We start from the raw sequence: 24,742 nt of genomic DNA, 5'->3' as shown, positions 1-24,742 counted from the left end.
ATCGTTCACAGTCATATGTTCCCACTCATTGCACAAGACCTCTGCGTGTGATCCATATTTCTCACACATTATGTACCTCGCCGACCCTTTGGGCCGACAAATATCAACGTGAACCCTTGTTGATCGTCCCCTACTTGAGCAAGTGGCCCCCATTCTTTGCAGGTATTGCCTTTTCAGCGAACCCTTACAAAAACCAACTTACTCAGTGGTAAGGCGACGGTGAAAGTTCTTCGAGCGCTTTCACCCACTCACGCCCCTATTGGCCTATACACCAGCCCTGTGTCCGTCACCTGCTTCCAGTGCCAGTGTACCCAACCTCGGGATCTTTTATAACCTCTATTTACTGAGAGTGTGAGGGAGTATGCTACCCCTCCCAATAAATATCAGTTGTTGGAGATTTCCTGAGTGAACAGCGAAACTCCCTTAAAATAAAAAAAAAACTTACACAAATCACGTTTACCTGTACAATTAGCGTCTATGATCCTGCAGCAAATTTAGTGGGTATCAAGGTGAACTAACTAATGTACACAGTAGCGTGCGGTCCAGTCGCACTGCGTATAAGTATTACTTATCCGCTGCACGACCAACGGAATCGATTGTTTGGGCTGCGAAACCTCAGCCGGAGCGTATTCTCAAAACGGGCCTATATGGGTACTACGCAAACCCCCGGGGCTGCTCTCACTACCTCTGACCTTTCTTAAGTCAGGGTTTTCAGAACTTCATTACTTACCTTAAACGGATTTCTGACTTTTGCCGACCTTTTGGTCTGCTGTAATACTAATTGCTCCTTTATACCTTATACAATGTTAACGTGAGAAAGCCACTCCCACGCCACCAAGTGTCCACTCACCTGATGTGGTCTCCGACGGGATCCCGAATTATGGGTTCACAAAAAAACTTTATTTTTCACACTCACTCCTGCTCACTCATATGCACTTTGATTTTTCTGTACAGAAAATTACTTTCATTCAGGTGAAACAGGCTAATCCCAGAGGTGATGCAATAAGAGAAGGATCTTTTAAACTAAAATTTTGGAAACTGAACAAATTTGTGCTATTATCGCGTGGCTTCCGTATCACTTAAACTAAACAATGTTATCGTGTGATTTGTATTTTGTGGGCGTATCTGTACGCACGTTGCGTAAACACGCCACGTGTGTAGGCCTCTGCGTTGCGTACGCAATCTCGCACGTGGTCCGAGACACATATACAAAGGCCGGATACGTCCGCAGTAACACAAATAACACGCTTCTATAAATGTAAACGATATGTAACTATAATCGCTTACCAAGCACCACACAGTATCTCCTGTATAAACCTTTATAACTGGGTCAGGCTGCGTGTGAGCTTTACAATTACTCCCTTAAATATTACTTTTTACTTTTCACGAAATAGCAACAAATTACCCAGCACGTGATCAATGCTAATGGCAAACAGAAAGGTAGATATGCGAAAATACAGATAAAATACAAATGCGTTCGTGTGTTGCGTGCGCAGTTGAAACCAAACAGAAATTTAGCAGATTTAAAAGACAATAAGAAATAATAGCTTTGCGTTCTTACCTTTCGGTTCCGGATCCCACCAGCATCCCTACAAACCAAGCGGAGCAGACGCTTATCTAATCAGCACTACTGTATCCCCGACCACCAAACAGCTTACAGGGATACTACCTTCCCGCCCTTTGCTGATAGATAAAAGTCTGCCTTGTCCTGCTAGGCTGCGGATATGAGGAGGACCGGACGAGCCCTCAATTGATAATGTCAAATATTACCTAAAAACATGAAGCTATTTACTAATACCGTGGAGCCGTTATGGCCGCTAGACTATGTGCACGTGCTACGCACTCTGTACGCTATTTGCGTACAGAGTCCTGCACGTGGTACGCACTTGGCGTACACACGTTGCGCTGAGTGTACAGATTACACACAGCGGGCGCACACACAGTGGATAACCTTTTAAACCTTGCTAATAAGACACAGTGAGCATATACTTATACTCTAAACCTTAATAACCAAGTACCGAAAAGCAATTGAGTCACTAAGAAAAGCCCTTTGCAATAAACAGTGAAAACACAAGACCTGGTTTGGATTTAAAACCGCAGCAGTTCCAACACTGCCGTGGATTGTTTAGAGAAAAAGGGGAAACACAATACAAGTTATACACTACAAACTAACAGAGAAATCTAAACAGAATAACAGAATATACATGAACAATAGCGAATGATCGCAAACAAGAGCGGACAGAATGAGAACACAATGAGAACAAATGGCGAACAAAATGGATAACAAAATAGCTACAGAGAATAATACATACGTGGGGATGATTCGCAAGCGCGTCCTGGATCCAGCCCTCAGCATTCAGAGAGAAAGCCTTTAGAGCATGGGTCTTCAACCTGTGGCCCTCCAGCTGCTGTGAAACTACACATCCCAGCATGCCCTGCCACAGTTTTGCTATTAAGGTATACTGAAACTGAGGCAGAGTTTGTTTGGGATGTGTAGTTCCACAGCAGCTGGAGGGCCACAGGTTGAAGACCCATGCTTTAGAGAGAGTGAGTGACTGGACAGGCAATGGTGGTCTTTATATACACAACATATATTCACAACACAATGGTCCCTACAATCTCATTGTTCATTGGACACAGGAATGTGTCTCCACATTATAGCAAAGGTCATAGGTGGATTTGAACAGGTGGGCTGTGTCTTTCTCCAACTGCTCTGGTGGGAGGTATCCTCAGGATTCCCGCCGCATGTGTAATTTACAGCAAATACAATATATGTTCATAAAATACTTTTGCACATAACTATACGCAGGAGCGAGCGATCCTTTCCTAACTAGCATCGGAATGTTACTCATAAAATACCCTACAGCTGTATACTAAACACCACCTTTCAACCTTTGTCTGACCCTTCCTATCATGTAAAGAGGAATCTCTCCGTCCAGGAACAGTTTAAACTAAACATACTTGCTGACATTGTCTAGGGGAATATTTACTAAAATATACGCTATATGGGTTAAAAATGCTACGATCGAGTCGCACGCTAGACGCGTGATCGCCGGAGCGATCTTACGCAAATTGCGGATATGTGCACGCACGGCAGAGCGTGTGCACGTGCAGCGGGCATGTGCATGAGGGGTTAGTACAAGGCATATGTATCAGGATATTTTTCGACTTTGACAATTGTCTTCGGCAGCAACCCCAGTTTCTAGATTCTAATTAATGACGTTATGAATAATTGGGGATAAAATAATAATAAAACTTGTGCAGAAGTATATTATCCCACTTCCCCTTCCTTTTCTTTCCCTTATGAGAATAGATGTCTTGACACCGTGGTTCATTGGGTGAAATCCAGTTCCTGCAATTTGGGCATTGTTCATATCCTTCTGGTACACAAAACTGGCACACTGGAAACAATCTCTCTGGAAAATGAATCACCTCATTCTGTACATTAAGTACCTGTGTATGGAAGGCTGTAGAGGCTGTATCTTGACCCCTTGGGTCTCCCCTCTGTCTAAATTGTACTCTCTCACTTATTGTACCTAATTGTGGACTATTGTTTCCTGGACTCATAACTTGGTTCTAGGTGTCCATTATTTGTCTTACCATAAGAGGAGCTCTTGATAGCCAATTTCTTTGGTTTGATCTCCTTGGAGTTTCTTGTGATAGAGTGTTGTGACACTGGGGTGCACTCTGTACACATAGCTCATGTGAATCATTTGGATTTAGAGCAACGGGCCCTCCCAAGATGGGGCTAACTATTCGCCACTCCTATCCTGGCTCTATTCTTCTAAGAGTCATTGTCAGTGAGCCCGTAGGTGATCCCATTCTGCTCACACAAGGGGTACCTGGGTGTGCATGCATGTCTGGGTATAGGGGTGCAACATAGGCTGGAGGTGCTGTTTGTGGTACTATGGGCTATGGGTTTAGCGCTAGTGCTGGTGTTATAGGGTACTCTGGTACATTGGAAAAATCATTTTTCTCATCTTTCTTTCTGTTCACTGTTTCTAATTCTTTTGCTACAGTGATCCAGATGATTACTTGATCTCTACAATTACATCAGATTATCCATCTCTTGTTAAAGGAGGCAAATCTTTACCATTTTCCTAGGTCTAGTGTCCACTCGAATGGAAAACCTGCTCTTTAGAAAATTTTACTTATTCCTTTCAGAGATTTTCTACCCTCCCTTTTACTAACACTATCCATGGGTTAGTCGGGCACTGACATCTTTGCAGACCGGGCTCCCATGCCTGGGTATGTTTTCATGGAACCCCTCATGATGTGGTATTTTAGTAACCTTGTATGAGGGACTTAAACTCTCCCTAAGAGACGTTGACTCTGAAGAATTTCTTCTATCCTTGCACCTAAAGAGTTTCTTTGGACATCTGTGGACAGATAACTGGGGTTGTAGTATTGCCTCTTCCTCCCTGTGATGGTGGAAAATCTATTAACACTGCCCCCCAAGTGAGACCTGTATAATAGATAATTTCTTCTGTAGTACTGAGGTGTGTCTTTCCCCTTGTTTCCTTTACAATAGTAACTGTTCCTTATTACTGACCCAATCTTACCACTCAACTCTGCATAGGGACATACAATAGGAGATTGTAAATTACCTTGCTCCCCCTGTTCAACCGTGGTGCCAACATGCGTACCCACTATAAGTGTAAGGTATTCCCAAGGGCGGATCCTTGATCTACAATATACACCGGGGGCTACTTGAATTGGTAAAATTCCCACCACCTTAGGTACTCTTGACCCTATAGTCAGAATTACAATATATGCAGTACAATGTGTGCATGAGAATCTAGTCGCTGGTACTGGTTCCATTACCTAGCAGACACCTTATTCCCCCCACCCTTTCAGAAACATATTAACAGACTACATACAACAGTACAAGGGCTGCAAACCCAAGAATAACAATGATCACTGGTATGAGCACTATATCTGGTGAACTCTCGACCATCTCATATATCTGGTTTTCCTGTCTTGTGGGTACCCTCTTATAGTTATGTCCGCTGCTTGTGTATGTGGCAGCTGTTTGAGGCTGTACGGGCATATAGGTCTTAGACCTGGGATTATGTGATTCTTAGGCCAATAAGTTATGATATTAGACCAATTGTCTTCAATGTAGAGTTCCAACAATTCCTTTTTTAAATGGCAACCTATTGTGCAATATAATTCATCATCATTTTCCACATAACCAAATGGCACTCTAGTGCTTGTAATTGCTACCAATCTTGGTGCTACAGACACCTTGTATTTTCTTAATACAACAAAACAGGTACAAGAGTTACACATACCCCTTTGATTATCTCTTAATTCAAATTGTCGACATCAAAGTATATCTTGCCCATACAACACCTTATGTTTTTCAAACAATTTTGTTTCCTTAATATACCTGTGTCAACAGATTTAAAATTTCTGGATATTTGATTAATTCCCCCTGAGCACAGTAACCAATTAGCTGAAGATATTTACCCACAATTTTAACAATATAACTATACAGGTACAGTACCTTCAAAAAAATTACTTTTGAGTGACACTGGGTTCTTTAAGATATTTTCTGATCTTCCCAACTGGACTTCCGCAGATACACGCAAGAAGTGCTGAATCAAGTGAGCAGGTATAAATCTACACTAAATTCTCACTTACAGGCTTTTATCAGCGGTTCCTGAGAGATCAGAGGATTTGTTGCCAGGTGAGGAGATGCTGGAACATCCCAGACTATTGCCCCCAGAAATGTTAGGGTTTGTTGACCACTCACGGTCTGGTCTATCAACTCTCTTCAGCCATCAGTCAGAATTCTGGACTTAGCAACCGGTTGGAGATCAGGAAATGAAAAGACCATACACAGGATTATGTATAACCTTAACAGATCAAAACTGATTTGCCAGGGCCCATCCTAGGGGTTTGTTTTATACTTTATTAACAAAGAAACGATATGTGTCAATAATTTTATCCAATCAGAATATACCATGTATATCTTCGAACATGCAATACATCAAATGTCATACAAGATTATAATTGGCAATTTAAGCATCTTTGAATATGTTTTATTGCTTCCCGCTTATCAGCCTTCTTGGCATGTGGACAAGACATCCTCTATAATGGTCATATGGTCAGGGCCCTGCTGTTCTGGATGTTCAGACATTCTGTCCTTGGGTTGACCATCTGGCTGTCTGGCCTTGAATATGTCTTGTGTTCAGCTCAGCCTTGAACAATTCATACATTCAATATAATATCTGAGTAAATAACTTCTGAATAGAATATCTGTGTAACATTTAAGGGTACATTAACATATTTGGTTTGGTTAATAGTAAGTATCTTAATCAATACAAAAAAGCTTGAATCGACATATATGGCTGCTATACTGCGAAAGCTTCCTACACTATCACCAGAAACTATTCTAATAGTAGTTTATACATGAATAAATACCAGAAGAGGTGCTGAGATCAATAAAGGACAACAGAGTCCCAACTACTGAGTGTCAACAAAGTTGTCTGGATACATTCCAGGATTGCCCAGATTATAGCACCAATGGCCGCCAAGAGGGGGTGTCATACTCTGCCCAAAGGGCTTGTCTAGTTCCACTAACGGTAGTGTCTATGCTTAAATGCTTGCTGTTGTGAGATATTTCTATATAACATTAGTAACAATATATTTTGGGACGTTTTGTAAGTATTGATACTAACACTGCTGTCTGCAATGCAGGGATTCTTGAAAAAAGGAGGTGATCACTATATATATATATATATATATATATATATATATATATATATATAGGCGCATTTGTCTATTAATCACCAGGTTTGTTTCCCAGATGTAGATAAAATAAGATTTTACTTACCGATAAATCTATTTCTCGTAGTCCGTAGTGGATGCTGGGGACTCCGTCAGGACCATGGGGAATAGCGGCTCCGCAGGAGACAGGGCACAAAAATAAAGCTTTAGGATCAGGTGGTGTGCACTGGCTCCTCCCCCTATGACCCTCCTCCAAGCCTCAGTTAGGATACTGTGCCCGGACGAGCGTACACAATAAGGAAGGATATTGAATCCCGGGTAAGACTCATACCAGCCACACCAATCACACCGTACAACTTGTGATCTGAACCCAGTTAACAGTATGACAAACGTAGGAGCCTCTGAACAGACGGCTCACAACAATAACAACCCGATTTTTTTGTAACAATAACTATGTACAAGTATTGCAGACAATCCGCACTTGGGATGGGCGCCCAGCATCCACTACGGACTACGAGAAATAGATTTATCGGTAAGTAAAATCTTATTTTCTCTGACGTCCTAAGTGGATGCTGGGGACTCCGTCAGGACCATGGGGATTATACCAAAGCTCCCAAACGGGCGGGAGAGTGCGGATGACTCTGCAGCACCGAATGAGAGAACTCCAGGTCCTCTTTAGCCAGGGTATCAAATTTGTAGAATTTTACAAACGTGTTCTCCCCCGACCACGTAGCTGCTCGGCAGAGTTGTAATGCCGAGACCCCCCGGGCAGCCGCCCAGGATGAGCCCACTTTCCTTGTGGAATGGGCCTTGACAGATTTTGGTTGTGGCAAGCCTGCCACAGAATGTGCAAGTTGAATTGTGCTACAAATCCAACGAGCAATCGTCTGCTTAGAAGCAGGAGCACCCAGCTTGTTGGGTGCATACAATATAAACAGCGAGTCAGACTTTCTGACTCCCGCCGTTCTTGAAATATATATTTTCAATGCCCGGACCACGTCCAACAACTTGGAATCCTCCAAATCGTTAGTAGCCGCAGGCACCACAATAGGCTGGTTCAGGTGAAACGCTGACACCACCTTAGGCAGAAAATGAGGACGCGTCCGCAGTTCTGCCCTGTCCGAATGGAAAATCAGATATGGGCTCTTACATGATAAAGCCGCTAATTCTGATACTCTCCTGGCTGAAGCCAGGGCCAGTAGCATGGTTACTTTCCATGAAAGATATTTCAACTCCACCGATTTGAGTGGCTCAAACCAATGGGATTTGAGAAAATCCAAAACTACATTAAGATCCCACGGTGCCACTGGGGGCACAAACGGGGGCTGTATATGTAGTACTCCTTTTACAAAAGTCTGGACTTCAGGAACTGAAGCCAATTCTTTCTGGAAGAAAATCGACAGGGCCGAAATTTGAACCTTAATGGACCCCAATTTGAGGCCCATAGACAATCCTGTTTGCAGGAAATGTAGGAATCGACCCAGTTGAAATTCCTCCGTGGGGGCCTTCCTGGCCTCACACCACGCAACATATTTTCTCCAAATGCGGTGATAATGTTGTGCAGTCACCTCCTTCCTGGCTTTTACCAGTGTAGGAATGACCTCTTCCGGAATGCCTTTTTCCCTTAGAATTCGGCGTTCATCCGCCATGCCGTCAAACGCAGCCGCGGTAAGTCTTGGAATAGACACGGTCCCTGCTGAAGCAGGTCCCGTCTTAGAGGTAGAGGCCACGGATCCTCCGTGAGCATCTCTTGAAGTTCCGGGTACCAAGTTCTTCTTGGCCAATCCGGAGCCACGAGTATCGTTCTTACTCCCCTTTGCCGTATAATTCTCAGTACTTTTGGTATGAGAGGCAGAGGAGGGAACACATACACTGACTGGAACACCCACGGTGTTACCAGAGCGTCCACAGCTATTGCCTGAGGGTCTCTTGACCTGGCGCAATACCTGTCCAGTTTTTTCCCAACGGTTCACAATCATGTGGAAGACTTCTGGATGAAGTCCCCACTCTCCCGGGTGTAGATCGTGTCTGCTGAGGAAGTCTGCTTCCCAGTTGTCCACTCCCGGAAAGAACACTGCTGACAGTGCTATCACATGATCTTCCGCCCAGCGAAGAATCCTTGCAGCTTCTGCCATTGCTGTCCTGCTTCTTGTGCCGCCCTGTCTGTTTACGTGGGCGACTGCCGTGATGTTGTCCGACTGGATCAACACCGGCTGACCCTGAAGCAGGGGTTTTGCCAGACTTAGAGCATTGTAAATCGCTCTTAGCTCCAGTATATTTATGTGAAAAGACATCTCCAGGCTTGACCATACTCCCTGGAAGTTTCTTCCCTGTGTGACCGCTCCCCAGCCTCTCAGACTGGCATCCGTGGTCACCAGGACCCAGTCCTGTATGCCGAATCTGCGGCCCTCTAACAGATGAGCACTCTGCAACCACCACAGAAGAGACACCCTTGTCCGTGGTGATAAGGTTATCCGCTGGTGCATCTGCAGATGCGATCCGGACCATTTGTCCAACAGATCCCACTGAAAAGTTTGTGCGTGGAATCTGCCGAATGGAATCGCTTCGTAAGAAGCCACCATCTTTCCCAGGACTCTTGTGCATTGATGCACAGACACTTTTCCTGGTTTTAGGAGGTTCCTGACAAGTTTGGATAACTCCTTGGCTTTCTCCTCCGGAAGAAACACCTTTTTCTGAACCGTGTCCAGAATCATTCCCAGGAACAGCAGACGTGTTGTCGGTGTCAACTGAGATTTTGGAAAATTCAGAATCCACCCGTGTTGTTGCAGCACTAATTGGGTTAGTGCTACTCCGTCCTCCAGCTGTTCTCTGGACCTTGCCCTTATCAGGAGATCGTCCAAGTAAGGGATAATTAATACGCCTCTTCTTCGAAGAAGAATCATCATTTCGGCCATTACCTTGGTAAAGACCCGAGGTGCCGTGGACAATCCAAACGGCAGCGTCTGAAACTGATAATGACAGTTTTGCCCCACGAACCTGAGGTACCCTTGATGTGAAGGGCAAATTGGGACATGCAGGTAAGCATCCTTTATGTCCAGGGACACCATAAAGTCCCCTTCTTCCAGATTCGCTATCACTGCTCTGAGTGACTCCATCTTGAATTTGAATTTCTGTATGTACAGGTTCAAAGATTTCAGATTTAGAATAGGTCTTACCGAGCCGTCCGGCTTAGGTACCACAAATAGCGTGGAGTAATACCCTTTTCCTTGTTGTAGGAGGGGTACCTTGACTATCACCTGCTGAGAAAACAGCTTGTGAATGGCTTCCAATACCGTCGCCCTGTCTGAGGGAGACGTTGGCAAAGCAGACTTTAGGAACCGGCGAGGGGGAGACTTCTTGAATTCCAACCTGTAACCCTGAGATACTACCTGCAGGATCCAGGGGTCCACCTGTGAGCAAGCCCACTGTGCGCTGAAATTCTTGAGTCGACCCCCCACCGCTCCTGAGTCCGCTTGTAAAGCCCCAGCGTCATGCTGAGGGCTTTGCAGAACCCTGGGAGGGCTTCTGTTCCTGGGCAGGGGCTGCTTGCTGTCCTCTCTTACCCCTTCCTCTGCCCCGGGGCAGATATGACTGTCCTTTTGCCCGCTTGTTCTTATAGGACCGAAAGGACTGCGGCTGAAAAGACGGTGTCTTTTTCTGTTGGGAGGGGGTCTGAGGTAAAAAGGTGGATTTTCCGGCAGTTGCCGTGGCCACCAGATCCGATAGACCGACGCCAAATAATTCCTCCCCTTTATACGGCAATACTTCCATATGTCGTTTAGAATCCGCATCACCTGACCACTGTCGCGTCCATAAACTTCTTCTGGCAGATATGGACATCGCATTTACTCTCGATGCCAGAGTGCAAATATCCCTCTGAGCATCTCGCATATAAAGAAAAGCATCCTTTAATTGCTCTATAGTCAATAAAATACTGTCCCTATCCAGGGTATCAATATTTTCAGTCAGGGAATCCGACCAGACCACCCCAGCACTGCACATCCAGGCTGAGGCGATGGCTGGTCGCAGTATAACACCAGTATGTGTGTATATACTTTTTAGGGTAGTTTCCAGCCTCCTATCAGCTGGATCCTTGAGGGCGGCCGTATCAGGAGACGGTAACGCCACTTGTTTTGATAAGCGTGTGAGCGCCTTATCCACCCTAGGGGGTGTTTCCCAGCGCACCCTAACCTCTGGCGGGAAAGGGTATAATGCCAATAACTTTTTTGAAATTGGCACTTTTCTATCTGGGTTAACCCACGCTTCATCACATACATCATTCAATTCCTCTGATTCAGGAAAAACTACAGGTAGTTTTTTCACCCCCCACATAATACCCCTTTTTGTGGTACTTGCAGTATCAGAGATATGCAAAGCCTCCTTCATTGCCGTGATCATATAACGTGTGGCCCTACTTGAAAATACGTTTGTTTCTTCACCGTCGACACTAGATTCAGTGTCCGTGTCTGGGTCTGTGTCGACCGACTGAGGTAAAGGGCGTTTTACAGCCCCTGACGGTGTCTGAGACGCCTGGGCAGGTACCAACTGGTTTTCCGGCCGTCTCATGTCGTCAACTGATTTTTGTAATGTGCTGACATTATCACGTAATTCCATAAACAAAGCCATCCATTCCGGTGTCGACTCCCTGGGGGGTGACATCACCATTATCGGCAATTGCTCTGCCTCCACACCAACATCGTCCTCATACATGTCGACACACACGTACCGACACACAGCAGACACACAGGGAATGCTCTTATCGAAGACAGGACCCCACTAGCCCTTTGGGGAGACAGAGGGAGAGTTTGCCAGCACACACCCAAGCGCTATAATATATATGGGAACAACCTTATATAAGTGTTGTATCCTTATAGCAGCTTAAATATATAAAATATCGCCAAAAAAAGTGCCCCCCCTCTCTGTTTTACCCTGTTTCTGTAGTGCAGTGCAGGGGAGAGTCCTGGGAGCCTTCCTCACAGCGGAGCTGAGCAGGAAAATGGCGCTGTGTGCTGAGGAGAATAAGCCCCGCCCCCTATTCCGGCGGGCTTTTCTCCCGGAGTTTGAGATATCTGGCATGGGTTTAATACATCCATATAGCCTCAAGGGCTATATGTGATGTATTTTTTAGCCATAAAAGGTATTATACATTGCTGCCCAGGGCGCCCCCAGCAGCGCCCTGCACCCTCCGTGACCTATGGTGTGAAGTGTGTGACAACAATGGCGCACAGCTGCAGTGCTGTGCGCTACCTTCATGAAGACTGAAAAGCCTTCTGCCGCCGGTTTCCTTCAATCTTCAGCATCTGCAAGGGGGGTCGGCGGCGCTGCTCCGGGACGAACCCCAGGGTGAGACCTGTGTTCCGACTCCCTCTGGAGCTAATGGTGTCCAGTAGCCTAAGAAGCCAATCCATCCTGCACGCAGGTGAGTTGAACTTCTCTCCCCTAAGTCCCTCGATGCAGTGAGCCTGTTGCCAGCAGGACTCACTGAACATAAAAAACCTAAAAACTTTTTCTAAGCAGCTCCTTAAGAGAGCCACCTAGATTGCACCCTGCTCGGACGGGCACAAAAACCTAACTGAGGCTTGGAGGAGGGTCATAGGGGGAGGAGCCAGTGCACACCACCTGATCCTAAAGCTTTATTTTTGTGCCCTGTCTCCTGCGGAGCCGCTATTCCCCATGGTCCTGACGGAGTCCCCAGCATCCACTTAGGACGTCAGAGAAATTCAAATAATTATCCTGATTGGTATGTTCTATGGCCTCTGGATGGGTCTTTGCGCCTCAACCTTGTTTCTCCAGAGTGGAAGCGTATAGAAAATGAAATTATAAATGGTTTCAGTGGATTCATCCACAATCACATTAAGGAAGAAAATGCATGTGGTATTTATTTAATCTAAAGCTAGTAACCACTTTTCAGTATACCTAAACTTACACAAATAATGTGTACAGTAATCACATAAAGGTTTCTTTTTCATTAGACATATGCTTCATAATATGTACAGTAGATTTGTGAGCATACCTTTACTTACACTAGACAATATTAGTATGTGCCCATAAAGGTATCTTTTTATCTGTAAAAGTAGTTCAGAATAGGGGCTTACCTGTACTCACGCTGCACGTTGGACCATTCACATCAAGGTTTCTTTTCCTCGCTGATCGATAACCAGATTGTAGTGATGATAAAAAGTGATTTTATTAACAATAAAAATATATAGTTTTGCAGAATTTTTGACATATCGAAAATACATTAAAAACAAATAAAACTATATATAAAAAATATATAAGGTAACCTGTCTCCTGAAACGAGGCACGCCCCCCAAGGTGGGGGTTATTGACTCTGGATAATAAAAACAGCCAAATGATGGTAATAATAGCTGAGACGTACCTCTTTTCAGGAGAACTGGGACCAGTGATAAAAAAAAAGTCTGACGCAGAGCCTCCTGCAAACGCGTTTCGAGAGTTGTCCTCTCTTTTTGAAGGCATGTTCAGGGATTCTTGTTTGCAATATATATTTCCTGTGGTATTTCTTTTCTTCTCATTCAGCATAATATACATGATAAATGTGATGCCTATGCAATATATTCTAAAAGCAATTTGACCTTGTGTGAATTCATCCCTAAGCATATAAGAAAATTATGATTTTGGTGTATTAAATGTTATTTTATTGTGAACATTGGACTGTATCTTGTAGGCACTACCTATTTATTATATATGCTGTTTTCCATACCATTACAGCATTAACCAAATCATTACTGAAGTGAAGTGAACTGAAGACCCTGGGGTAAATTTACTAAGAATCGTATTTTCCCGTTTGAGGTCAAAGTTCAATCACGAATGACATTGAAAGTGTAAATATGCAACTTTTTGAATTGATTACGACTAATTTACTAAGCTGCCGTATTCTGCATTTTCGGTTTTTCCGATGTCATTCGTTTTTTTAGGCAGTGTTTTACGTGAGTGACTTGTAAAACACTGCCGACTTTAATACAATGAATCTCGGCCGGATCTGAGAGATCCGTGCAGGGCTTCATTGTGCACCTTGTAAAAAAAAAAAATGTTTAAACTTAAAAAAAAAATTGCGTGGGGTCCCCCCTCCTAAGCCAAACCAGCCTCGGGCTCTTTGAGCCGCCCTGGTTGCAAAAATATGGGGAAAAAATTGACAGGGGTTCCCCCATATTTAAGCAACCAGCACCGGGCTCTGCGCCTGGTCCTGGTTCCAAAAATACGGGGGACAAAAAGCGTAGGGGTCCCCCGTATTTTTGAAACCAGCACCGGGCTCCACTAGCTGGACAGATAATGCCACAGCCGGGGGTCACTTTTATACAGTGCCTTGCGGCCGTGGCATCAAATATCCAACTAGTCACCCCTGGCCGGGGTACCCTGGGGGAGTGGGGACCCCTTCAATCAAGGGGTCCCCCCCAGCCACCCAAGGGCCAGGGGTGAAGCCCGAGGCTGTCCCCCCCCATCCAATGGGCTGCGGATGGGGGGCTGATAGCCTTTGTTGAAAGTAATGAATATTGTTTTTAGTAGCAGTGCTACAAGTCCCAGCAAGCCTCCCCCGCAAGCTGGTACTTGGAGAACCACAAGTACCAGCATGCGGCGGAAAACCTGGCCCGCTGGTACCTGTAGTACTACTACTAAAAAAATACCCCAATAAAGACATTATACACACACCTTGAAAGTATAACTTTAATGCATACATACACACCACCATATACACATACTTACCTTATGTTCACACGAGGGTCGGTCCTCTTCTCCATGTAGAATCCAAGGTGTACCTGTTGAAAAAATCCTACTCACCAAATCCAGTGTAGAGGGCTCCTCGGATAATCCATTTGTAATCCACGTACTTGTAAAAATAAAAAAACGGGACACCCGACCACAAACTGAAAGGGGCCCCATGTTTTCACATGGGACCCCTTTCCCCGAATGCCAGAAACCCCCTCTGACTGATGTCTAAGTGGGTTTCTTCAGCCAATCAGGGAGCGCCACGTTGTGGCACCCTCCTGATCGGCTGTGTGCTCCTGTACTGTCTGACAGGCGGCACACGGCAGTGTTACAATGTAGCGCCTATGCGCTCCATTGTAACCAATGGTGGGAACTTTGTGGTCAGCGGTGAGGTCACTTTCGGTCAACCGCTGACCTCAAAGTTCCCACCATTGGTTACAATGGAGCGCATAGGCGCTACATTGTAACACTGCCGTGTGCCGCCTGTCAGACAGTACAGGAGCACACAGCCGATCAGGAGGGTGCCACAACGTGGCGCTCCCTGATTGGCTGAAGAAACCCACTTAGACATCAGTCAGAGAGGGTTTCTGGCATTCGGGGAAAGGGGTCCCATGTGAAAACATGGGTCCCCTTTCAGTTCGTGGTCGGGTGTCCCGTTTTTTTATTTTTACAAGTACGTGGATTACAAATGGATTATCCGAGGAGCCCTCTACACTGGATTTGGTGAGTAGGATTTTTTCAACAGGTACACCATGGATTCTACTGGAGAAGAGGACCGACCCTCGTGTGAACATAAGGTAAGTATGTGTATATGGTGGTGTGTATGTATGCATTAAAGTTATACTTTCAAGGTGTGTGTGTAATGTCTTTATTGGGGTATTTTTTTAGTAGTAGTACTACAGGTACCAGCGGGCCCGGTTTTCCGCAGCATGCTGGTACTTGTGGTTCTCCAAGTACCAGCTTGTGGGGGAGGCTTGCTGGGACTTGTAGCACTGCTACTAAAAACAATATTCATTACTTTCAACAAAGGCTATCAGCCCCCCATCCGCAGCCCATTGGATGGGGGGGACAGCCTCGGGCTTCACCCCTGGCCCTTGGGTGGCTGGGGGGGACCCCTTGATTGAAGGGGTCCCCACTCCCCCAGGGTACTCCGGCCAGGGGTGACTAGTTGGATATTTGATGCCACGGCCGCAAGGCACTGTATAAAAGTGACCCCCGGCTGTGGCATTATCTGTCCAGCTAGTGGAGCCCGGTGCTGGTTTCAAAAATACAGGGGACCCCTACGCTTTTTGTCCCCCATATTTTTGGAACCAGGACCAGGCGCAGAGCCCGGTGCTGGTTGCTTAAATATGGGGGAACCCCTGTCAATTTTTTCCCCATATTTTTGCAACCAGGGCCGGCTCAAAGAGCCCGAGGCTGGTTTGGTTTAGGAGGGGGGACCCCACGCATTTTTTTTTGTGAAAAATTATAACATTTCCCACCCCTTCCCACTGAAAAACATGCACGGATCTCATGGATCCGTGCATGCCTATACAAACACGGGATAAAAAAGCAGGTCTGTTTTTTTTTTTTAGCACTTTTTCACGATTTGTATTTCATCACGGCAGTGTTTGGCTATTGTCGGTAGTGTTTGTGTTTTGCACTTTTTAGTAAATTCCCGATTTCTACCAAATTGCAGGCGTACTGCCGTGATTTTTGCTTAGTAAATTACCGAGATGACACTTTGAAGAAAAAACGGCATCTCGGTCAAAATCGGGACCTTAGTAAATATACCCCCCTGTGTTTGATTATGTGCTGCTGTCTCTCTTTCCTGTCAGTGTCAGGGGTTCCCACAAGGGCGGGTAATGAGAGTTGTCAGCAGTGACTTCTGAGCAGCTACAGCAAATCACTGTTCTTGTAAATAAACTCCTTAGTGTCACCCATGGCAGAATCTGAAAAATCTGGGAGAATTGACCTACAAAGCAGGAGATTTATGGCTGAAATGGGAGCCTTCCGCAGGATGCAGGAGGGTAGCAACTATGCCTTTAAGTCACACACTTTTTTATATTATATTTTGACACCAATAGACTTTACAATTCCTGATAAGTCTTTGTTGTTTGAAATAAAGGGGCAATGTGTGATATTCTTTTTATCACTCATTACAAATATTAAATGGTGTTCCAGCCAATCAGTTCCTGTCAGTTTTCAAACACATGAAAGTTAGGAGCTGATTGCTTGGAGCACCATTTAACAATCTTAATGAGTGGCAAATCATAAGTTACTGTATATGATGATCTCTCCCTTTTGATCATATTAAGGGGTCCATTTATCAACAAGCTGGCAAATGGCAAATGCTCTGTTACACCTGCTGCTTAAATGTGGGAAGCAGGTCCATCTTGTGATCAGGGATCCTCCTAGATCCCTCCACTGCTGTCCTTCTTCTTCTGTTAGACACCAGGGGCTTGTGCGCCTGCGTACTATTGCTAACACTGACAGATTTTTTCACTGCTAATTTAAAAAAATTGTGGAGAGAGCGGATTTTTGCATCAGCTGTCTCTGTACTGGAGCCGGCCAGCGCCCTTGAATTAACTTGATGAATATGCCCCTTAGAGAGAGATAATGATGATGGAGATAAAGTACCTGCCAACCAGCTCCTAACTGGCATTTTCCAAACACAGCCTATGATATGGCAATTAGGAGCTGATTGGCTGGTACTTTATCTTTGTCCACTTTATCGCTTTTCAGGGCTTAGTAAGTAGACCCCTAAATCCTAGCTCGCTATGTTCACAGTGTTCATTGGTGAAACCTATACTATCTATACAATCTACAGCAGTGTTTCTCAACATCGCTCTTCAAGTCACACAAACTTTCTAAGTCAGTGGTTTCCAAACTCAAGGCACCACAACAGTCCAGGTTTTAAGGATATCCATGCTTGGGGATAGGTGATTTAATTAGTACTAATTAATCAGTTTGATTATACCATCTGTGCACAAGCAGGGATATCCCTAAAATACTGTTGGGCTGCCATGAGGACCGTGTTTGGAAACCACTGGTCTAGGTTTTAGTGATAGCTATCGTACCTCTCAACATGACCTATTCCAGGAAGGACAAAATGCTCTGTTCCTGGATTTCTGTCTTAATTTTTGATTGCGATATCCTGTGTTGAAAGAAACACATCTTATCAATTAACTAGCTAAACACAGGTGATGGCAGGGCCGAAACTAGGATCTTCGGCACCCGGGACAAGGCAGCAATTTGGCGCCCCCGACTCATTCCCCCACGTGTGACACACACATTATATATATATATATATATATATATATATATATATCCAGATAAGTCCACACTCACTGCTACAGTCCACAACATAGGCGGTGCTCCATAAGGGGCTCCAGAGAAGTCCAAAATATATCCAAAAAGAGTACAGGCACTCACCACTTTTCCTTGAAAATAGAAGAATTTATTGCCACTCACAGGTGTGTCTCACATGGAGACAGTCAGCATAACAGCATATAGTGTCGACGTTTCGGCTCCCATCGAGCCTTCTTCAAGACAGACAGAAAAACAACAGGTGTATACCCAGCAGCTGGGTATACACCTGTTGTTTTTCTGTCTGTCTTGAAGAAGGCTCGATGGGAGCCGAAACGTCGACACTATATGCTGTTATGCTGACTGTCTCCATGTGAGACACACCTGTGAGTGGCAATAAATTCTTCTATTTTCAAGGAAAAGTGGTGAGTGCCTGTACTCTTTTTGGATATATATATATATATATATATATATATATATAAACCTGCATAAGGGCAAAGGGCTGGTAGCTGCCGCACAACTTCTTATGAGAGGAAGGGGCGGGGGGGGGGGGGGGGCTAGCTGGCCATTTATTTGGGCTACGGATAGAGAAAAAAAGAGGAGATAACCCATATATTGATAAATATACGTAAAATTACACATCTGTACACATAAATACTGTTCCATACGTAGACACATACACACACGCATGCATTCACTCACATATAGTCACACACCTGTATACATAGTCACACATGTATACATACAGGCACACATATATGTACACACACATATTCATGTACAGTCACACACATATATAGTAGTCACACACACATACAGTGCCCCTTCCCTTTGTCACACTCACTGTTTAGGGTCTTCTGCTGCTACACAGTGAGCTTCTGTCTCCCATGCTGCTTGCTGGACTGGCACTGTGTACAGTGCCGTGTAGCCCCGCCCCCTTTCGGCTAAATCTTCTTATTCAGCTCAGCACTGCTGTGACGATGAAAGGCAGCTGGGGGGAGGCTGGGGAGTTAGCTTGTTCCCTGTGTCCCCTCTATCTGGCTCTGCCGGGGCGGGCGACTGCATAGAAGAAAGTGAAAGTAAGCTACAGCTCCCGCAGCAAGGGCTGCTGGGAGCTGTAGTTTATTTTCACTTTAATCACAGCAATGCTTTGTGCTCGGCTTGTTAGGCAAACGCAGCAGCTAGTAGAGACTGGAGCACAAGCTCCAGACTCTACTAGCTGCTGCGGCGGCTGCATAACGAGCTGTAATGGACAATGCAGATAAGGAGGGGTGTTTGCGGAATTAAACTGATCATGATGGCGCCCCCTCCAATCCGGAGCCCAGGTCACATGCCCCCCTAGCCCCCCCCCCCCCCCCTAGTTGCGGCCCTGGTGATGGCAATAATACATTCAGGGGTCTATTCATGAAGCAGTGAAAAGAGAGGAGAAGTGAGCCTGTGGAGAAGTTGCCCATGGCAACCAATCAGCTGCTCCGTACAATTGTATAGTATGCTAATTATAAATGTCACTTTAATGCTGATTGGTTGCCATGGGCAACTTCTCCACTGGCTCACTTCTCCACACTTTTCACTGCTTCATGAATAGACCCCAAATAAGGAAGTCCAGGAACAGTGCATTTTGTCCAGCCTGGAAAGGGTTGTGTTGGGAGGTATAATCTATGATTGAACACAGATGGTTCAATCAAAATAATTGGGTTGCTAATTAAGTGACCTTTGTACAAGTATGGCTATTCTTAAAACCTGGACTGTTAGTGTGCCTTGAGAACCGTTGTTGGGAATCTCTAATCTGCAGCACTCTGTAGTATTACATTCCCCAGTAACAAATTCCAGTCTTTGATGTGCCTACCTCTGCATACACAAGAATAATCACATTCTCACTCACCGTACTAGTCAGTCGACATCCAGAGGCAGAGGCATGACACACTTGCACTTATTCCATACATTTTTGGAATGAATAAAGTTATACACTTCCTCTATTATCTACCATGCCATCTTCTGTCATTTATTCATACTTGCCTACTCTCCCGGAAGTTGCAGGAGTCTCACAACTTTTCAGGTAGTCCCTGCACCCATTGAAGAATAGGTGGATCTCCCACATCCCACCCACTACCTAGTGAAGTGCATATGGTGCCGTGATTATCACAGTAATCGTGGTGCTGTATGCAAAGGGTCGGGCTAAACGTCAGGAATTAAGTAATTTTAGCCCCACGTCTGAGGTGGAGGAGTGGGGCGCAAATTATGTTTTTCCACCTGGGTCCACCACTCACAAGTTCCACCACTGGTTGGGAAGTATGTCTTTATTTGTCTCAATGTGTATAGAGGGGATATTTGCTCACCACTAGGCAGCACCCATTTCTGAGGACCATTAGCTATATTAAAATACTTTTCTGATCGAAGTATATGTATCCACAAGCGCAGTAATTATTTATTTGTTTTCACCACCAGCCATAACACTGGTTGACTCGCAAGAACCCCCAAGCCATCCGTTCTTCTTGCTGATCAACATTATTTTAAGGTGTGTGGCTCTCTACCCCAAAGTCAGCACCATTGGTATGTTAGCGAGAGGAGTGTACTGTGTTCTCTCTTTGTAGCAATGACAATGGAGGGATGACATCAATTCACATGCATGACCTGGCACAAGCTACTGTGTCAGAGTGCCACAATACTAGAAATGTGCGGCGGGCACTTTTCTTGTTTTGTGTTTTGGTTTTGGATCTGGATCCCTGCTCGTGTTTTGGATCTGGATTGGTTTTGCCAAAACCACCCTTTCGGGTTTTGGTTTTGGATCTGGATGATTTTTGAAAAAACCATAAAAACAGCGAAAATCACAGAATTTGGGGGTAATTTTGATCCTATGGTGTTATTAACCTCAATAACATTCATTTCCACTCATTTCCAGTCTATTCTGAACACTTCACACCCCACAATATTGTTTTTATGCCAAAAGGTTGCACCATGGTCACTGGATGACTAAACTAAGCGACACAAGTGGCCCATATAGGAGTGGCACTGCAGTGGCAGACAGCATGGCAATTTTAAAAACTAGGCACCAAAGAGAACATAATGCAAAGAAAAAAAGAGGTGCACCGAGGTCGCTAGATGACTAAGCTAAGCGACACAAGTGGGCGGCAAAAACACCTGGCACATCTAGGAGTGGCACTGCAGTTGCCAACAGGATGGCAGTTTTAAAAACTAGGCCCCAAACAGCACATAATGCAAAGGAAAAAAAAGAGGTGCAAGATGGAATTGTCCTAGGGCCCTCAAACCCACCCTTATGTTGTATAAACAGGACAAGCACACTTTAACAAACTAATCATTTCAGCGACAGGGTCTGCCACACGACTGTGGCTGAAATGATTTGTTTGTTTGGGCACCCACAAAAAAGAAGCAATTAATCCCCCCACCAAAAAAGAAGCAAGTAATCTCTCCTTGCACAAACTGGCTTTACAGAGACAAGATGTCGTCCTCATCCTCTGATTCCTCACCCCTCTCAGTGTATACATCCTCCTCCTCACAGGGTATTAATTTGTCCCCACTGGAATCCACCATCACAGGTCCCTGTGTACTTTCTGGAGGCAATTGCTGGTAAAGGGTCTCCTGGAGGACTTTATAAGTCATTTTGATGAACATCATCTTCTCCACATTTTGTAGAAGTATCCCCCTACGCCGATCGCTGACAAGGTTACAGGCTGCACTAAACACTCTCTCAGAGTACACACTGGAGGGGGGGGGGGGGCAACTTAGGTAAAATAAAGCCAGTTTGTGCAAGGGCCTCCAAATTACCTCTTTATCCTGCCAGTATACATACGGACTGTCTGACATGCCTGCTTGGATGCTGTGACCCATATAATCCTCCACCATTCTTTCAATGGTGACAGCATCATATGCAGTGACAGTAGACATGTCAGTAATCGTTGGCAGGTCCTTCAGTCCAGACCAGATGTCAGCACTTGCTCCTAACTGCCCTGCATCACAGCCAGCGGGTGGGCTAGGAAATTTTATCCTTTTCCTCGCAGCCCCAGTTGCAGGAGAAAATGAAGGAGGAGCTGTTGACGGGTCACGTTCCGCTTGAGTTGACAATTTTCTCACCAGCAGGTCTTTGCACCTCTGCAGACTTGTGTCTGCTGGAAAGAGAGATACAACGTAGGCTTTAAACCTAGGATCGAGAACAGTGGCCAAATTGCAGTGCTCTGATTTCAACAGATTGACCACCCTTGAATCCTAGCAAAGCGAATGAAGGGCTCCATCCACAAGACCCACATACTTAGTGGAATCTCTCTGTCTTAGCTCCTCCTTAAATTTCTCCAACTGCTTCTGCAAAAGCCTAGTGAGGGGAACGGCTCTGGAGTGATCCACGGATATATACCATCTCTCTGCTATTTGGAGACGAACGGACATCACCGACAGCCCTAACCCGCCTCAAACCGCCACAGCTATTTCCATCTTTTACATCCCAGCCTAAAGGATTATTCAGCTGCACTGTCGGAGGAGCACCCAGGCAGCGCAGCACAGAACGGCTTGTGGATTGGAAACGGCGGAGGTCCGGTGAACATCCGGCCGGACGGACGGCTATTGCATTCACTGGCACGGGTGAGATTGCTACGAGTAAGACGGGGTTTTATTCATTCATACATTATCCCGTCATTATAGCCACCCACATCTATGGCCTCATTAGGCTAGGGGCTATTTGAGCCATTCGGGACTATGTTTCAGTATTAGTAATTTTATTTATTCATATCAATCATCTTGTTACGGGACAGTAATACTACGGCATTGGCTGCCCACACTAACGGCTGCCTAAGGCTAGGTGCCTTTATCGAGACTTTTTAATAGTATTTGGTCAAAAGGACGGGATTGGTGTCTATTCATTTGCTCCAACATTTAGCATTTACATCAGCAGCCGTACGAGGTTAGGAGCTAATGAGCTATACGAGACTTTTTGGATACATGTATAATGGTTAACCACTATTAGTTTAAGATCGTTGTTGGAAGAATTCTGAGCTCTTATTGTCTATGCAATCATATGATATCCTATAGACAATTTATCTTCCATCTGTATATTCTATTGATCTTTTTGTTACATTCTGTTTGTGCACAATTTATTTAGTATTAATTAAGGCTGGCCAGCCAGTGTTCTTCAGGATTTTATATATTTGTATCCATTATTGGTCTTTTGGAATACTAACCATATATATGAGTAATTAATTAGATGGTTATATATTTCATGATTATGTTATTTTATTCATTTTTAATATTATTTTCAATATTTTATTGTGATCACTCCAAGGAACATATTTACAATTAAATTATTTGCTAATAATTACAATTAATTAATATTTAATAAAAACAAAATTGATTAATCCGATTTTATATTTTTTTGTTTGGCTCTTCCCTTTGCGCACGTTTTGGTTCTTTTTTCTTGTTAGTGAGGGGAATGACCTGACTCAAGCTGGCAGTGTTTGAACTGACTTTACGTGTGGTAAGTTCGAAGGGTTAAAGAACCTTGCACTACACAGATATCATTCTCCACTACGCATGAGTCGGGTACATTCCTCCTCCTTTGCCTATATCGTAGGTGGATGTATAGGCTTGAATGGCTTTTTGCTGCTCCTCCATCCTCTGAAGCATATAGAGTGTTGAATTCTACCTCGTTACCATCTCTTGCTTCAGGTGATGGCAGGGCAGGTTCAGGAGTGTTTGCTGGTGCTCCAGTCTTTGGCACGCGGTGGCTGAATGACGAAAGTGGCCCGCAATTTTTCAGCCCACCGACAGCATCTCCTGCACGCCACTGTCATTTTTCAAAAAATTCTGCACCACCAAATTAATTGTATGGGCAAAACATGGGCCATGCTGAAGATGTAATGCACGCATAATATTGGTGGCGTTGTCTGATATCACAAATCCCCAGGAGAGTCTAAGTGGGGTAAGCCATTGTGCGATGATGTCCCTCAGTTTCCGTAAGAGGTTGAGAGGTTGTCAGTGGTGTGCCTCTTACAGAAACTGGTGATACACAGCGTAGCCTGCCTAGGCACGAGTTGGCATTTGTGAGATGCTGCTACTGGTGCTGCTGCTGTTGTTGCTGCGGGAGGCAATACATCTACCCAGTGGGCTGTCACAGTCATGTAGTCCTTAGTTTGCCCTGCTTCACTTGTCCACATGTCCTTGGTTATGTGGACAGTGGGTACAATCGCATTTTTCAGGACACTGAGGACGCTTCTTATTGTCCCTGTACAATCCGGGAATCGCTTTCCTAGTGAAGTGGAATCTAGAAGGGATTTGGTACTGGGGACACAGTACATCCATCAACTGTCTAAATCCGACCGCACTAATGGCAGATACCGGACGTACGTCTAACACCAGCATAGCTGTTATGGCCTCAGTAATCTGCTTTGCAACAAGGTGACTGCTGTCATATTTCATCTTCCTCGCAAAGGACCGTTGGAAAGTCAGTTGCTTAGTTGAAGTACTACAAGGGCTCTTCCGACTTCCCCTCTGGGATGACAATCGACTCCCAGCAGCAACAACAGCAGCGGCGGCAGCAGCAGCAGCAGCGGTAGACGTACCACTCAAGGATCCTCCGGTTAGGAAAGGACTCGTCAGTCATGCCAGTGACATGGCCTGCAGGACTACTTCCGTTCCTGACTGAAGAGGAAATTGACGGTAAGGGAGTTGGTGGTGGTGCTTGCATGAGCTTGGGTACATCAGGAAGAAGGGATTTAGGTGTCAGTGGACTGCTTACACTCTTAACCAAAGTTTAAGAACTTGACAATGACTTCTAATGAATGCGCTGCAGGTGACGTATAAGAGAGGCTGTTCCTAGGTGGTTAACGTCCTTACCCCTACTTATTATGGATTGACAAAGGCAACACACAGCATGACACCTGTTGTCCGGATTTGTGGAGAAATAATTCCACCCTGGAGAGGTGGATTTTTTGGTATTTTGTCCAGGCATGACGATGGGCTTTCTCATCCCATGGACAACTGTCTCCACTGG

The 24,742-nt window shown here is 45.0% G+C and overlaps 1 long non-coding RNA gene across 1 annotated transcript; it reads right to left on the bottom strand.

Moving 5' to 3' along the window:
* Positions 1-6,031: 6,031 nt before the first annotated feature.
* On the bottom strand, positions 6,032-18,884 carry LOC135057901 (uncharacterized). Its single transcript, XR_010244447.1, has 4 exons — positions 18,593-18,884; positions 17,520-17,596; positions 12,831-12,881; positions 6,032-6,206 (listed from the first exon to the last, which is right to left on the bottom strand). It is a non-coding gene; the product is annotated as an uncharacterized LOC135057901 (long non-coding RNA).
* Between the last annotated feature and the right edge of the window lie 5,858 nt (positions 18,885-24,742).

The sequence above is a fragment of the Pseudophryne corroboree genome, chromosome 3 (assembly GCF_028390025.1).
Source record: "Pseudophryne corroboree isolate aPseCor3 chromosome 3, aPseCor3.hap2, whole genome shotgun sequence".
Classification (NCBI taxonomy): domain Eukaryota; kingdom Metazoa; phylum Chordata; class Amphibia; order Anura; family Myobatrachidae; genus Pseudophryne; species Pseudophryne corroboree.
This window is presented reverse-complemented; position numbering and strand designations above follow the sequence as displayed.